This window comes from Struthio camelus, chromosome 9, assembly GCF_040807025.1.
Source record: "Struthio camelus isolate bStrCam1 chromosome 9, bStrCam1.hap1, whole genome shotgun sequence".
Classification (NCBI taxonomy): domain Eukaryota; kingdom Metazoa; phylum Chordata; class Aves; order Struthioniformes; family Struthionidae; genus Struthio; species Struthio camelus.
The window spans coordinates 4,385,740-4,401,621 of NC_090950.1; positions in this window are offsets into that span (position 1 = coordinate 4,385,740).

Sequence of the window (15,882 nt, forward strand, 5' to 3'; positions counted from 1 at the left end):
CATGGTTCTGTTTTTGTTTTTGTTTTTGTTTTTGGCTTGTTTGTTTGTTTTTTCCCTCCTCAGTCATTCCATTGTCTCCATCCCATTAGGTCTTCTCCAAATTAATGTTTTGTCTTCACTGTCGTCTATAAATGTATTTACATATGTATGGGAAGCTTGATGCACTACTGTTGGTTTCTAGTGCCTAGAGAAATCTGGAGTCCTTTTTTTGCTTTGTAACTGCCCAGGCATATGCCAGTTAGGCATTAATTCTTCAAATTTTTTCCAAAGCCATGGTCTGCCTTTAGAAATAGGGTAGATGCGTCCTTTGTAGCTTCCGTTCTACAAATATGTACTCAAGGGATGTTCTTTTGCTGATGCTACCTGATAAAGTACTTATTTTTGAAGTACGTTACATTCTGTGAAATTGCCATTTGGGACAACTCCTGCTTTATGTCTCTGTTTTTCAAGTCCATAAAGAGGTGATAGATCACTGTAGAGTTGTTTAGTGATTAGGTACCCTATAGCCAGAACTAGTAGACTGCGAGGCATAAGCATATTTAGGTTTCTCTAGTATCAGGCAGATGAATGACTGTAATCACAACAATATTTGTATGACCTTGGGTTGCCAGGGTTTAAATATAAGCCCATGGGCAGTTTTGCAGCAGCCAGAAAGGAAGGACGTGTTTAAGCACTTTGTTGGCTCAGAGCCTTTGATGGTGGACAGAGAGCAGGTGAAGGCGTCATGCATGGAAGATGATTCATGGTCACCTGGGAGAAAAAGATTTGCTTCCTGGTGCTCCTATTCACCTCCAAAGTGGTGAGAGTCATTCTCTAGACCCCTCTTGCAGCTTGGTCTTGGGCTCCATCAAGGGGTATCTGAGGAGAGATGTGAATTTTAGCAATTTGAAGGATTCTTTTCTGTGCCTGCTCTCAGAGATGGGGCGCAGGCTGGACTGGCCCTTCACTGCCATTCAGGCTGTATTTGGTCTGGTGCAAAGAAGGCCCAGGCACTTGGCCTATGAGCACCAGATCATTCCTACCTGTTTATGCCGTGATTTGAGGAAAATATCACTCCTTAAGGCAAAACACTCACAGACTGTAACTAAAGCACACAAATGCTCCGACGGACATTGAACGCGAGCGCATGCTTAAGTGTTTTGCTGAACTGGGAGGGAAAACTGCTCTTCCACTTCCTCTTTCAAAATATGAACAGCGGCTTGCTTGTTATGCCTGGAGTGTCATTGTTTCATTAGTGCACGTTAGTTTGTCTGGCTCCGTAAATCCTGCACCTGTTCTTGGGGAATTACACGCGCTAGCACTTAGCGTTGGCTTGGTGGGCTTTCTCTTCCTCTCTCATACGCTGACTGCGGTAAACAAACCCAGGCGCCTAGTGTAAGTGTTCGTAGCGGATTAAACACCAAGCCTTAACCGATACTTATTGACAACAGCTTTCACGGAAAAGAGAGGACAGGTGACAATATTCAAGAAATATACATAATAAAGCTTTGGAGAAGTGTGCTTGGGAGACGGGGGGGGGAAGGATGGGAGACGGGCAAAATAATGCATAATTCACAAGGTAAATTAATCAGTCCTCTTTCCTCTGCCTGTTGCAATTATATCGAACGTGAGTAATCGCCAGGTTACTATTTTTTATTGTTATTATTTTTACCGCAGAAGGCTAAACAGCGGAGACGGTGATATCTGAGTGAGGACGAACTGAAAGCCGCAATCACGTTTAGAGTGGTGCCTGACCAAGATTTCTATCTTGTTGTGCTTTCATTGTGGAAAGGGCTTTCTTCTTCTTCTTCTTCTTCTTTTTTTTTTTTTAATTCTTTCCCCTTTAGACCGGGTAGGGGGGGAGTGGTGGAAAAGAAGGGCGGGGGTTGGTGCGCGTTAGAGCAGAGAGATTGGGTAAAATTATTTTCCTTCATGCTTGGCTAGGCCTCAGTGTGAAAAAGGGGACCCAGCTTAGGGCTGGTGGGAGATTGCAGATAAGAGCAGCTTCATTTCTGACTGACCTTCCATGCGTTCTGCCCGGCCGCGGGAAGGCGGGGGAAGGAACAATGAGAGCCACCTCGAGAAAAGCCAGCAGTGAATACCTAGGCCCCGTGCCAGTGAAATGAGGTGGGAAAAACAAAAAGCGGGAGGCAGGGAATTGCCTTGGAAGGCTTTCTATAGCACCCGGAAGAGAGCCGTTGAGTGGGTAGCAGAGGGCTGGCAACAAGCAGACAGCGGCGGGGACGCGGCACCCCTGGCAGGCGGACAACCTCTGGGACTTGTGTAGGATCCATGCTGCTGTCTCTCCACCAGGGCTCCGGTGCCAAGACTGTCAAAGCAGCAGGACAACCCAAAATTGTCAAATTCAGGTTCCGATTCAGCAAGAGATTTTGTCTAACACCCAGCATCCCTTAACAGGAATAGATGCAGGCTTGAAAACACATGCATGATCACCTTGCTCACCTGAACTTTGCACTCTGAGACCCTTGGGGAAACACATGCATTTTATATCTTAGGAGAACATAAACCTCTCTGGGCTGCATTGGATGTGATTTGAACAGAGTAAAGGGGCATCTAAGGATGCAGGGCACAGCTGGTCCTGCTTGGCCCAGGTGGAGAGAGTTCACAGGGAGGATGGTGCCCTACCTGATGGGCTTAAATAGGGTCTCGGTAAGGTTTTCCCTTTTGGGGCTGAAGGCCTCATGGCTGCTGGGTGCAGGGGGAACCTCTCCTGGGGGAAAAGATGTTCTTTGCTGTATGCTCTGGGTGGGAGGGTACTTCTGGTAGGCAGGCCTGGAGTAGCCACTTCTTTTTCTATATCCAGCAGCCAAACATCAAAATTCCTTTCCTTTTGTGTAGGGTAAGAATGATCTGAGAGACTTCTACAGGGAGGCTCTGATAGTCATTCCTGGAGCAGGATGATAACTTAGTAGGTTGAATAGTCTGTAATGAAGATTGCTCAAGGCAATCCTATGATTCACATAAGGATGGACAATCTGCTTGCTGTAAAAGATAGGCCTGGACCTTTTAGGGTGGAAACTGTCATAACCTCCTACGTTCAGATGAGCAGCCTGGGTACTCTGTGGGTCAAATTGCAGTGCTATGGGTTTCTCTGTAACTTTTGATCGGCTGAGATGATATTTCTAATGGGGAAGGAGAGAAGGGCTGCTAGGCAGTGAGCATGGCTGGCTGCAGGCTAGTGTCATGATAATGAGGGCAAGTACATATCGCTCTTGATTTGCTCTTTTCTCCACTCTGGTGACTGCTGTGAACAGCTCATAATGCTGCTCCTCCCTTGCACTCTCATGATAATTGCATGGTGGGATTCACTCAGTGACTTCCTTATCAAGTGCCTTTAGATTACATTGCATAAAGCTCTTGCCCCAAATTCTAGGCTTGTTTTTCCATTTTGCATAATGCCCCCAGCACCTGGAGACCCTGATAGCAATTTCAAGCCCTTGTTGATGGTAGTGTAGCCCTGAGATCAATGGCTGGCAGCATGTCTGCAGATCCAGTTAATTCTAATTAGACCAGTGCTAATAGTATTGACTTCTTTAGCACCTTTCTCTGTGGGTTGCTTGTGTGCATTTGTGATTTTTCGAAGGAACGAGCGGGGGAAGTTCTAGAGGTTTGCATGGGGAAAAGCCTGGGTCATATGAGGAGGCTCAAAGGCAAGTATAAAATAGATCAGCAAAGTGACTGTCCCCGTGCACAAACAGTTTCTAAAGCAGAGTTGAGATGGTGACTGTGAAATTCTTCCTGATGTTTGTAAGTTAAATGGGACCCCTTGCCCTCCTTTTAGCTCAAATTTCCACTGATGTAAGGGGCTCTTCAGACCTTGGGGCTGCTCTGTGAAGTGTCTGTGCCAGTTTCACTGAACTGCTGAAGATTTATCTTCCAGGTTTCCAGCCTCTAGTGTAGTTGTGCCAATAGGTGCTAGATGGCCACAAAACTCCCAGGAACTTCTGCTCCGTGAAAGACTGGCCAGCCAGCAAGGATGGCCTGTGCAATTCGATTAAAAAGGTCTCTAATTTGACAACAGACCCCTTTTTGGGTAACACTACGTTATGCAGGGTTCATAAACAGTGCTGGTAATCAGGAGCCTACTTCCTGAATTCTTCTTTGAAATGCCACTGGAAGTTGAGCAATTAGCTCCCTGGGAAACTTTAGGTTGTTGCTTCCATAAAACTTGGTTTTATAACTTTATAATAAAACCATTATAACTTTCAAGAAATAACATAAACATCAGACACATTTCAACTGTAGTCCAAGCTGAAGCTTTTCCAAGAAACGCTATCGTCTTTCCTTCAGAAGGCTTGTATGTGAAAATAGCTAACAGATACATGCTCTCAGACAACAGGCCTGGGGTATGAAGTTTTCTGTACACAGAACAGAAGGTGTAACCTTCCTACTGCTCCTCCTGAGCACTTTCCCAGCAACAGCCAGTCTTCTGCCAGGTCTTTTTTGACCATCACAAGCTGGGTTCAGCTCCTAGGGGTCTTTGCTGAAACACCCAGGTGCCTGTGCAGAACTAAGCTGAAATAGGGTCTGGGGCAAGTTTGCCAAGCAAGCTGCCCCATCTCCTGGGGCTACAGTGAGGTCCAGGTGTGCAGATGGGTCATCTTCCCAAAGTAGCTCTGTACTGCTGAGCTGGGAAGCCCTGGTGCATGAGCCTCATACCTGTTAGACGAGGGGCTCACTGTTTCTTGGCTCCTGGCTCTTTGACTCCGAAAGGCAGCCCTGAATTCTGCAGGCATCTCTCTCTGCTTCAGAGTGTCCTCTCCCTTGTCTGTCCCTGACATCAGGACAAGACAAGGACAGCCCAGTGAGTCCTCTGGAGATAGCAGGTGCGGAGCAAAAATGTTCTATTTTCCTTAAAAAAAAGTTTAAAAAGAAGTTAATGCTTCTGCAGAGTGGAAATTCCACCTGCCAGTCCGCTTTCTCAGGCCTCAGCTCTGTGAAGTACTTCAGCACATTCCTAACTTGAATCGCATGAGCTATCCTCCCGACCGACTTCAGTCAGATGACTCATGTGTTTTTAAGCTGGTCATGTCCTTCAGGGTCCTACTGAATTGAATGGAGTCTTTCCTTCCCATCAGCTCAAGGATGAAGAGTCAGAGCTAGTTTCAAATAAATGGCTGATTCTTAAACATTTCACCAGCCCACCTTTGAAACCTGCCCGCTCCATAAGCTCATGTCAAAATGTTCTGTTTTGAAACTTGCATTAGAGTTTTGTTTAACAAAGAGAGGTACATAGATATCTTAGGTACTTCATAATGCTTCAAAGGGAAAACAGTTGAAGCGCTTCTTTTGACTTAAAAAGTGTTTTCTCAATTTCTTGTTAACTTCTCTCTGCCTAGGTGGAGGAAATACTCCCGCACCCTTAGGTTTACCTAAATCTTTACAGAACATACTGCTTTTATTTCCAGATTAAATAGCTACTAGGGACAGTGTTAAAACGAGAGCCTTGGTTTCAATTTAGGTTATAGAGACAGACTCTTCTTTCTGTCATGTGTTAAAGCTGATGGAGTTCATCAGATGTAGGGCCCTGGGACAACCCTGAGCAAGCTGCAACCCTGGAGCAAGCCTGTCTTGCCTTTTGCATTGTCAGCACCAGAGAAACACCAAATAGATTAGCAGGGCCCAGAGCTGGTTTTTACTAGACCATAAACTAGAATCACAAGCTCCTCAAACTAGAGAACCTGGAGTGACACAGAAGGGGATAAGAAGGGTTTATATGTTCATGTACCCCTACCTACCTTCCTCCATGCTTTCGCTCTGCCCGGTTGCTTAGTGGCTTACCAGGTGGCAAGAAACTCTTCACAGACTGTCTAGGTTTCAGAAAAAGTCTTTGTCACCTCTGAGTCCACCTCTGTGTGTGCACCCTGCAGTTTGCAATAGCATCCCCATCTCATCCCTGCTGCAGCTCTCTGCTGACCAGGGCCTGCTCTCTCCCTGTGTGGCTGGGAGAGGTGGGGATGAATCTATACATTCATGGTTGTTGCCTTCCTCCCCTGCCCTAAGCTTTCTAAGGGATATTTTAACTGTATTCTCCTCATTTTACTCCAGGTCTTTAGTATTCTCTAGGAAGCCTAGTGCATGGCTTCACCCGGCTCCTTGCAGACAGGAGATTTGTCCCCTTCTTCCTCCTGGACTCGTCTTGATTAAAGATCTCTGTGTTCAAGCCTGCGCATGAAATACCGAGCAGCCTAAATTTATTCTACTGTTTCTTTTTAGGGAAATTGTCCAAATACGTTCTCCTTATATCCCTTTCCACCAAAGGAGAGCGCGGGACTCCAGATGCATCCAGAGGAGGGATTTTTGATAGAGATGTCTGCTTGGGTCCTGCTTCTTTTAGGACCTACAGACAGACAGAAGAGTTTGCCTCATCCCACTGTATAACCTGAGCATGATGGGTTTTGAGAAATGGCATCAGGACAAATGCTGTGGCATTGGCCCTTCCTTCTCCTTTAATCCTCTCCTTGAGCTCTTGCCGTCTGTGAAACTGGGCCCTCTCCTGCATCTGAAGCGTCTGGGACAACCTCTGAGAGCTCTGGTGAGGCGCCAGACAGGCTCCTGTGGCATCACCATGGTTTGCGGTGGGCTGTGACAGCCTCAGCTGGCCCCTGTAGCAAGCCAATGCCTTGCACGGACCCACGCGCAGCCTGTATTTTGATGAAAGCTGTTTTTCAAGACAGGTATTCAGGCTTGAACCGCAGGCTTGACGATTCCCTTGACTAAAAGAAGATATCCAGACTTAGTCTGAACACCCTTCCTGGACTGCAGATGGAGCATCGGAAGTGCAACATAGGCCATAGGTAGCCAAAAGCTACGGGAAGTGACTGCTAGACCTGAGCTAAACTGAGTGAAGCTTAAATAGGCTATTGTGTTTTCCCATCATGTTCCCTCTGTTCCCTCCTTTTAATAACATCCTGTTGCCTTGTTCCTATGCACCACAAGTCCTGTCTAATGTCAGGAAAGCCTTCTAGCTAACATAGTTTTCAAATTTAAAAAAAAAAAATTACTTGTTATCCGTCCAATTTCTATGAGAGGAAATTCTATTAAATCCCCAGAAGAAAGTGCATTATAGCTGTACTTTCAGAAGCAGACCCTTGAATAAACTTTTTTAGTTATTTCACATAACTTCCATTATGACTGTCATTATGAAGCAGATGAACATTTTCTTGAACAATTAGACGCGGGTGTGTGGAATAAAGAGTGTAGTTCGCTTGAGATCATTGAAACCTATCTGTTTGGGTGATTCATTTTCTTCCAACTAGGCTGCCCATAATAAGCTTTTCTTCTCCGGCTTTGTCTTGTTTCCCATTTCAGTCAGCCACAATGCCTGAAGAATTGAAAGAATGTCTTTCCCCATGTCCTTGTGCTGTGACTGAACCTGGCAAACAAAAAATAAAATAAAATTTTTTTAAAAAGCAGAAAAGAAGAGGAGGAAGAAGAGGAAGAAGAGATTAAAAATAAAACAAGTACCGTTCCTTATGGTGACAGTAACTTAGGGCATAAGGGCCTTGAGAAACAGTGCGACGAAAAGAATGGAACATGAACTCTTTCCATTCTGAACTGGAACTGAAAATGCATCTAGGTGCATAAAAGGTGGCAGGATATCAGTCACATCAGCCTGGCAGTCATATCAGGTGGAGCCACCTTGCAGGCGTGGGGGTATACAGAAAACCTCATCTCCTACTTCTCTACTTCAGTAAAGTAACTCATGCTTGGAGAGTGCTTCTGGTGGCCTCATGGAAAATCAAATCCAGCAAGCCAGCGTATGTATGTATTGCAATCGCTTAACAATAGGTACTCAAGGCTGGGCCCAAGAAAATAAAAGATAGGGCTGGTCCATACAAATCTTCAGAAATACAGGGCATCCTCTGTACATCTTTTCTGTGCCCCAACCTCACCACGTAGTCTGAATGCTCAGGGTGGGATTGTTCATAGAAGTGCGAAGAGCTCGCAGACACAGCTAGGCTCCAAGGGCTGGGCATTCAGCTCAACGCTTCGCTCGGATCATTATTTACTGGACAGCTTTTCTATGGAGCTGACCGCGGTATTGATGTGATTCACCATTAGGAAGTGAATGATCTCCACCAAAGCCCTCGCGAGGGCTGGACGATGTTATCACCTCCCACTGGCAAGAAAGAAAAGCACAGAAAGAGACTGGAAAACACTTGTTAATATGGGGTGCCCACCCTGCGGCTCTCAGGACCTGACTTTAAAACTGTATTAATGTCTTTTTTGCTTCTCCCGCTGAGTCAGCATGTGGGAATGTGCAAACTCAAAGCACGGCTCCCACAGCAGCCAGGAGCACTGCTGTAAGTCACTGTGACATCTCTGCTAGCTCCTCCAGGTCTGCAGGGAGTGAGGCGGGGACACGGATCCAGGCTCTTCCATTAATATGTATAGCACTGAGGAAGCCCCAGCAGGCTCCAAAGTCTGTCCTGGTGAAGGTAGCAATAACCCCATCTCTTCCTCAACATGACTCCATCTCCCTAAGGGCAACAGGTTTATCCTGTGTAAATAAGTGCAGCTTGCTCCTCCTGTACCTCACAGACTGCCTTTAGCAACTCTGCTAATGTCAGGTGGACAAAGCTTGCGTCTCCCCGCTTTGATTGCTATACGACTGTGTCTTCCAGCCCGCTGCTAAATCATGATTGCGTCTCACGCTGAGTCTTGGTGTGTTTTCAGAGTGGGCGTCATGATTCTCCTCCTTGGAGAGCTCATAAAGCAGAAGGTGCTTTTTTTCCCTGCACAGACAATGTGCATAAATGTATCTGCATAATAAGAGACGACTGATAATACACACAGATGTGCTAAGGACATAGTCACTTCAGGAACAAGTAGGTTTGTAGTGGGCTAAAGCTTTGTTTCCATTGTTCATCCAAAACTAAACATAACTCTGCTACATGGTCCCTTACTGCTTTACTTCTTGTTGCAAGGAAGACAACAGCAGTACGGCTAAAATTCATGTCCGGTGAACAGGTCTCTAAGTGTTCATTTCCTGTGGTGGTTATCACATAAGGCCCTACGCAGTAACCTGATATTTAGCCTGTACTGCTGCAGATGATATGGAAATCTCCTGGTCACCTCAAAGAATGCTTTATATATCGGTTTGCAACTCAATAAATTGCTGAAGAGTCTAAGAAAATAAAAAGCATTCTTTGGTTCTTTTAAAACAGCAGGAGCAGCTGACTTGAGGTCTGCCCTGGGCTTCTTGTGGATATGTATTAGCAAAGATTGAATTGAATGGAAGCTACTGGAGAATGTGCGGCAAGGGAAAATATTTTTATAAGAAAAAGAAATGGCAAAACTTAGGGGAGAAAGCAGAGAATGTGAGACCTTGAACTGAGCCTCTTCGGGGGATGGGGACGGGGAGTAAAAAAAGAAAAAAGTGCCCGCTTGAATAATAGACTAACTAGCAACCTTGAACATATACCGTATGCATAATAGGAGTGAAACAAAGGCATCTCTGAATACGAGGCATTCTTAGACCAGAGAATAATAATCACAAGTGGCAAATTTTAAGAAATGGAAGACATTTAATATAATAGAAGTAATGGGGACCTGAACCAACCTGAGATGGGAGACAAATCACTGAAGCCTTGGAAGGTAAACGGCCTAGTTATAGCTTGCAGCAGATAGCAGAAAGCCAAGATTTTCTACTCCTGAAAGATTTTCTCCATGTTTTGTTAGTAACTTTGCCTACCTGCAAACACAACTTCCTTTGCAGACCACTGGCCAGATTTGAAAGGGGTTTTTTCACAGCTCTGTTCTGCTATCTACCTGTGCAGTATTTTCTCTGCCCTCCCTATAACGCAGGCTGGCTCTAGTAAAGTGACTGTCAGGGACCAATGATGCTCTGGACCATTGCTTGGCATTAGTGGGATGAATTCAGTTGCTGCTAGCTGGGGGTATGGCTCCACACTCGTTAGTGGGCTAAATGGATCTGGAGCGGTCAATGGGTGTATCGGTTCCCAACAATGTGGATTGTGTCCCAGAGCTGAGGACTGGATCCGTACCATTTTTTCCCATGTTATTACAAACATCTGTGCCAAGTATCTTCGTGTGGACACTACTCCAAATGTGACCGTGAGGACTGACATCTCATGCCCAGATAAGACCTCTTCAGAGTACCCAAATGCATGGTCTTTGGATACAGGCCAGCACAAGGGAAAAAATAAGCACATCCTGAAACATACTTCTCCTGAACTGAAAAGTGATAATGCTCCCAGTCCATTACTAGCATTCTCCATAGGTGGTGGGAAATAGTACGTATCACTTTGAACCAGCAAGGACTCTGGTATGACTTTGCTGTCTGTTACTGCATCTCACCTGAGAGGTGGCAACTCCTTAAGCTAACTTGATGGCTTGTGGATTGTCCATGTATTGCTTTCTTATTCTATTGTGCACATCAGTCTAACCTGGTGCTCACCTAAAGCTAAAGTTCCTTCCCATGCTGCACCTTCTCAGCCTCTTTTTCACTTTGAGTATGCGTGTTGCAGAATATTTGACCCTAATAGTGCAATACCTTGCACTTTTCTTGACCAAATCCTATTTTTGCCTGTACTCCTAATGCTGTAGCCCTTTTGTCACAGTCAATCATGGGTGCTCCTGATTTGTCTTGAGTACCAAAAGAAATGGCCTTTACAGTTATACGGGTTGCTCCGCTCAAGGGTTCTGCTGTTTCTGTAGAGCTCTTGTCCATGGCTTTCATACTAGACTCCTCCACTAGTGACTTACCATGTCCTGGGCACCTGTCTGCTGCTCCCAGCACTAAGTGCTGCTCCCTGAGCCTTGGCTCTAATACGGTTGCTATCCAGCATCCCCACAAGTGAGCTGGCTCTGCTACCTCCCAGCTCTTTCACTGCTCCCAGGATGGGAGCATCGGAGAACAAATGCTTGTGTCCACGACAGAGAAGAAGGGATTTTTCTGGAGCTCTGTGCCATGGAAGTGGATGGCACCATTCACGTGCTTGCAGTTTGCCATATGGGCAAATATTTGTTGCATCTCTCTCTAGACCTTGGCTGTGTAAACTTGCACCAGAAGCTGCATATGAAGGAGTTTCTGCGACCAGCTACCCCTTCCCTTCCCAACCCTGGCTGAAGCCACTGATTACTGCCATGGAGAGCAGAAACTTCTCAGCCACACTGATATGGCTTCAGATGAAGCTTTGAGAAGTCAGTGGAGTTAGCTTTTCAGTGGGTTTCCATCCTGCAAGGATGTCATTTCACTACCAGATCCTTCTGAGAGAGGATCCATTCCTTCACGTAGCCCAGCAGGGCCTACCAGGTTCCCATCCGCCTGGCTCCTAGTGCTTTGTGGATCTTTGTGTTGTCCTCATTTTTCACACCACAAAAGATTAAAGATAATACTAATACTAATAGTCTAAAAACGCCCTTCTGAGAATGGCCTGCCGGCTGGTATTATGCCATATAAAGACTCTGTGAAATAGCTTGGGTAATTTACACTCATTAGGAGGAGAATGCAGTAGATTAAAGGTAGCAAGGGTGAATAGCTTCCCATTTTTGTCAAACTTGCCTAACCTTTTATTCACCTGCCGAAGCCATTATTTTATCATAATAAAAAGTGGAGAAAGAGCCTTGCATGAACTTGGGGAGAAAGGGAGAGAGTGCAAGCTAGAAGCTATTTTCTCAAGAGAGAGAGAAATGCAGCAGTATAGATTAAAGGTGAAAAGACAGCCCTCATTTAAATCAATCCACCTCTCCGAAGCATATTTATTCACAGATTAATTAGAGTTGCAAATGAAAATGATCTGGTTGGTGGGAACATTATTGAGGCCTTTAAAGTGCGGGAGTGAAGATTAAAAGGAAGCACACTTACCCTTTCCTTATGATCTAAAGAGGACATCAAAAGAGTCGGTGCCAAATTAACAGCCCTGATGATTTCCCTCTTCTTCTAGTCCTTCGTTTATTATCTAAGGCTCATGTTGATACACGCAGGATGAAGACCTGCTTTCCTAAGCGGCTGGTGCATGAAGTTTCTTGGGTCCCTTTTGACAATTCTGATCAGTCAGAAAGGTCCAGGGGTGTGTGTACAGGAGAGGGAAATATCAAAGATTTGGCTGTCAGATGAAATGGAAGGGAGAGAATTTTCATCTTACGTATCGGGACAGTATAGGGAGTTTTTCAGGCTGTAGTAACATACGACAACCAAGCTGCAGATTAATTTGCCTAATCTGTGGTTAAAACATATTTAATTGAATGCCCCAGCCCTTTGTGAGGCCGTGGGATAGACCTGGGAATTGCTACTATAGAAAGAAGTATGATTTTATTTGGCACAAAGGAAGGAGAGGCAGATTCAGCTCTCGCAAGACTCTACCAAGAGCAAGATGAATCCAAGAAAGGAAGGAAAGACTATTCAACCCTTTTGAAAGAGGATATTAGAGGTGAATTAGCACCAGCAAAGACCATACCCCTGTTCGTGAGTCTAAACATATGCCTGGTGGCGACAGCATTAAGATATACACACATATAGCAGCAAAGCCCTTAGAAGTGGAGCTCTGGCAAGACTCACCAAACAAGTACCGGGAAGCACAGATAGCCCTCCTGAGAGCAAGCAGAGGACCCCAGGACAGGGGAGGAACACATATTCTGGTGCAGATCACTTGGGACCAAAGAGAGATGATAACATCAGGCTGCTAGGGAATATCCCCAAATAGTCCATCCCATCAAAACTTCTTGCCTGTTGGATTGCAGGTGCTTACTGGTGTAAGCAGTAAACAGCTGTGTTTGATGGCAGAAGGAAAGATTTGCTCTGTTGAAGGCCTGACACTGAGTTGGGTATGTAGGGGAGGGTGATGCGTTACTGAGTATGATATCATAAAAAAAAAAAGAAAAACTGCAATAACTTTCCCCGTTCTTTCAAGTTGCAGCTATTGAAGTGTTGACAAAGCCAGGAGCAGGCTTCTCCTTACTTATTCTGTATCTTCTCAGCACAGCTTACTGATGCCTTTGATAGAGATTCTTTCTGAAATCTCCATCACTTCCTGGCTTGATGGATTGACCAGATTATGGCTAATTTAGTAGATATTTAGCAGGGCAATACTACTGCCTTCTCACTCTCAAGGAAAAACTTCATCTTCCTTCTCATTTTCTTGGTGCAAATGGGCCTTGTATTTTGCCAGTTCTGTCCGAGATCAGAAAGGTGAGTTAAGAGACGCATGAAGATCTGAAAATGAAGATCAGGAAATTTTCCTCTTCCTCTCCTCATCTACTCCATCAACTTGAAAAACTCCTAATACGAGCGAAAGCAAGTTTACACCCAACTCTTTGAAACCTCAGGCTTGAAAATATCTCTGCTCGAAGAATCATCTCAGAAGGATCAGAAAATAAATTACCCTTCCTAAGATTTTCAGAGTAAGAAAGCTGCATTTAAAAGCACTAAGAGGGAGCACTTTGCAAAGACATATTCATTTTAGTATCATATTTAAAAAAACAAAAAACAAAAAACAAAAAAATCCTGGCTTGTTTCACAGTTAACTTTAAAAATGAAGAGAAAGGATCAAGCAAGTTTATACTGAGAACATTTCCCCTAAGCGTGTCACATCTATTTTCTGAATTTTGAAAGCTGAAGAAAAACCATTGCCTATATTCTTATTTTTTACATGGTGACATCACCTGCTGGGCTCTCCCTGCACAGACTGGCTCTGCTCTGGTATTTTGGATTTGTTCTCACTTGTCCAGTAGTGTAGACAAAGCTCAAGGGTTGTTCAACAGGCTGGTCCCAAAATAATTGAGGTCTCTGTACCTCTGCCAGCATGCCAAAATATTATAGATGTTGCAGGTGTAACATAAATGTATTTACTGTGGTACTGCACCGTTTTTTCTAAGCCCTATTAAAAAGTACAAATGAGAAAGGGAAAACCAGCTGAATCCTCTGTTTGTCTGAAATCAGTGCAGGCAACACAGAATGGCCCTGAAGCACTTATAGGAAGGAGGAGAAGCAGCAGCCAGATGTGTTTATGGCTCTTCCTGAAGCCAGACAAAGGCTTTCATTAAGGGCAGACGTTTGGGCAGCTTCCTTGCACTCACCAGCTAATAACGGGGCTGACCAGCACACCAGGAGAAGGCCATGCAGAAGACGGAGGCAGATATAGCCCAGCAGGCTCAGCTATGCTGCAACAGCGCATTGTCTCTGAGGGATTGGTCCTGCTTTTGGATGCAAAAAGTTGAGTTCTTGCCTAGCTAAGAACAAAGGGAGTGTTAGCTAGTGTTTCAACACCGGCTGCAAGGGTTGGTAGTCTTGTTGCACTGAGGGAGAGGATTCAAGTCACCTGTATCCTTAGGTCCTGGTGAATCCGAATATATCCAGATGCACTGGTTCACCGTTCTTTTTTGTACTGAGGGAAACGTGCTGTCTCTGCTCTGCATCAAGAGGAGATGGCTGCTGTCCTGAAAACCAGCCCTGAGAGATGTTTGATGATGGGGAAGTCAATCTCACTGTGCTTCTAACAGTTAGGCCTATGTTCAGAGCGTGTCATGCCCTGCACTCTTCAAGTTTGATGACTTTTTTCTGCTGCAGTTTGAAGTGTGAGGCATGTAAGTCGGGCTTTAATGGAGTGGCACGTCTGACACTAGACAGCCAACGTGTCGTGAACAGTACAAATGGATGCACACGGGTTACATGTTCAGTAACCTCTGCTTTGACTCGGGGTCACAGCTAGCAGTATCAACAGATCTGAGTGAGGCAGTGCCAGGGAACGATCTTGCACCACAGTGGCACAGGATAGCTTATGTCTGCACAGCTGAGGTCTTCTTACCGCTCCCTGAGAGCAAAGCTTTCCACTCCAGATGCATACGGCATGATCCCTGGCTTGCTGCACACAAATGGGATGTCACGGTGACATGCTCAGGGTGGTCCCTCATGATAGCAAGGGAGGTGGCAGCATGCCGTAGGACAAAACACGGGGCATGAGGCCTTCTGCAAACCTATTACCTTTCTGCCTCTCCTTGAGCAAGCAGGGTTAGGTTATCCTGGGCTCCTGTCTCCCCTAGGAGGACAAACACTGCTGAGGTGTCTGTGGGACCTAGCTGAGGAGGAAATCAGGGAACTAGGGAACAAAATACTGCAGGGGAGGGCTGGTTCCACCACAGGAGACCTGGCTTCCCTGGGGCAGGCTGAGCCGTGAGCGATGCTCCAACCAGGCACGCGTCCTGGAAAGCAACAGACTTAGGATAAGGGATTGTTCCACCTATTTCTCCGTTAACGTGCCTCTATGTGTTAATTTGCCTGGGTTACCTGGAGGGATTTGGTATGTCCACGTATACCTGGATTTTCCTTGCAATTGAGTTCTTCCGCCATCACACGATACCCTCTTTCTCCCACTCTCCCTAGCAGGAACAATAAAGATTCACTGTGGGGAGGGAGGGTTGACTCTTCTTCACTGCCAAAACCTTCTCTGTGTTCAGAAAAGTCCAGCCATGAAGATTGTTGTGGAAGGGGTCAACTCCGGCCAGTGTCAGCAACTTGGAAATCTTTCAGCAATGACTGAAATAGCATTTTCAATTTAAAATAGCCAACTTTCTCCTTGAAACAGTTTGCATTTGGATGTAGATGCAAATGAGAAATGTAATGAGGTTTTTTTTTTCAGTCTAAATATTGCTTCTGGTTTCTGAAAACAAAGCACCTGTCAGTGAAGCTAAGATTTGTGTCAATTTTTCTGCTCTTAGTTTGGTTGTGATTTTGAGCTATCCAGATAGGACAAACATTTTGCATCTAAAATATGCGAGTGGATGGGGAGATTTGTTCCCATCCCAACTCTGCCGACGGGTTCCAGGGTGTTTTCAGATGCTCTCTTGAATTGATGGTTTCTGGGTCAAGGAGAGTGTTATGGGTTTTTTGACTCTGTCCTGTCTTCTTTGAATCACTGT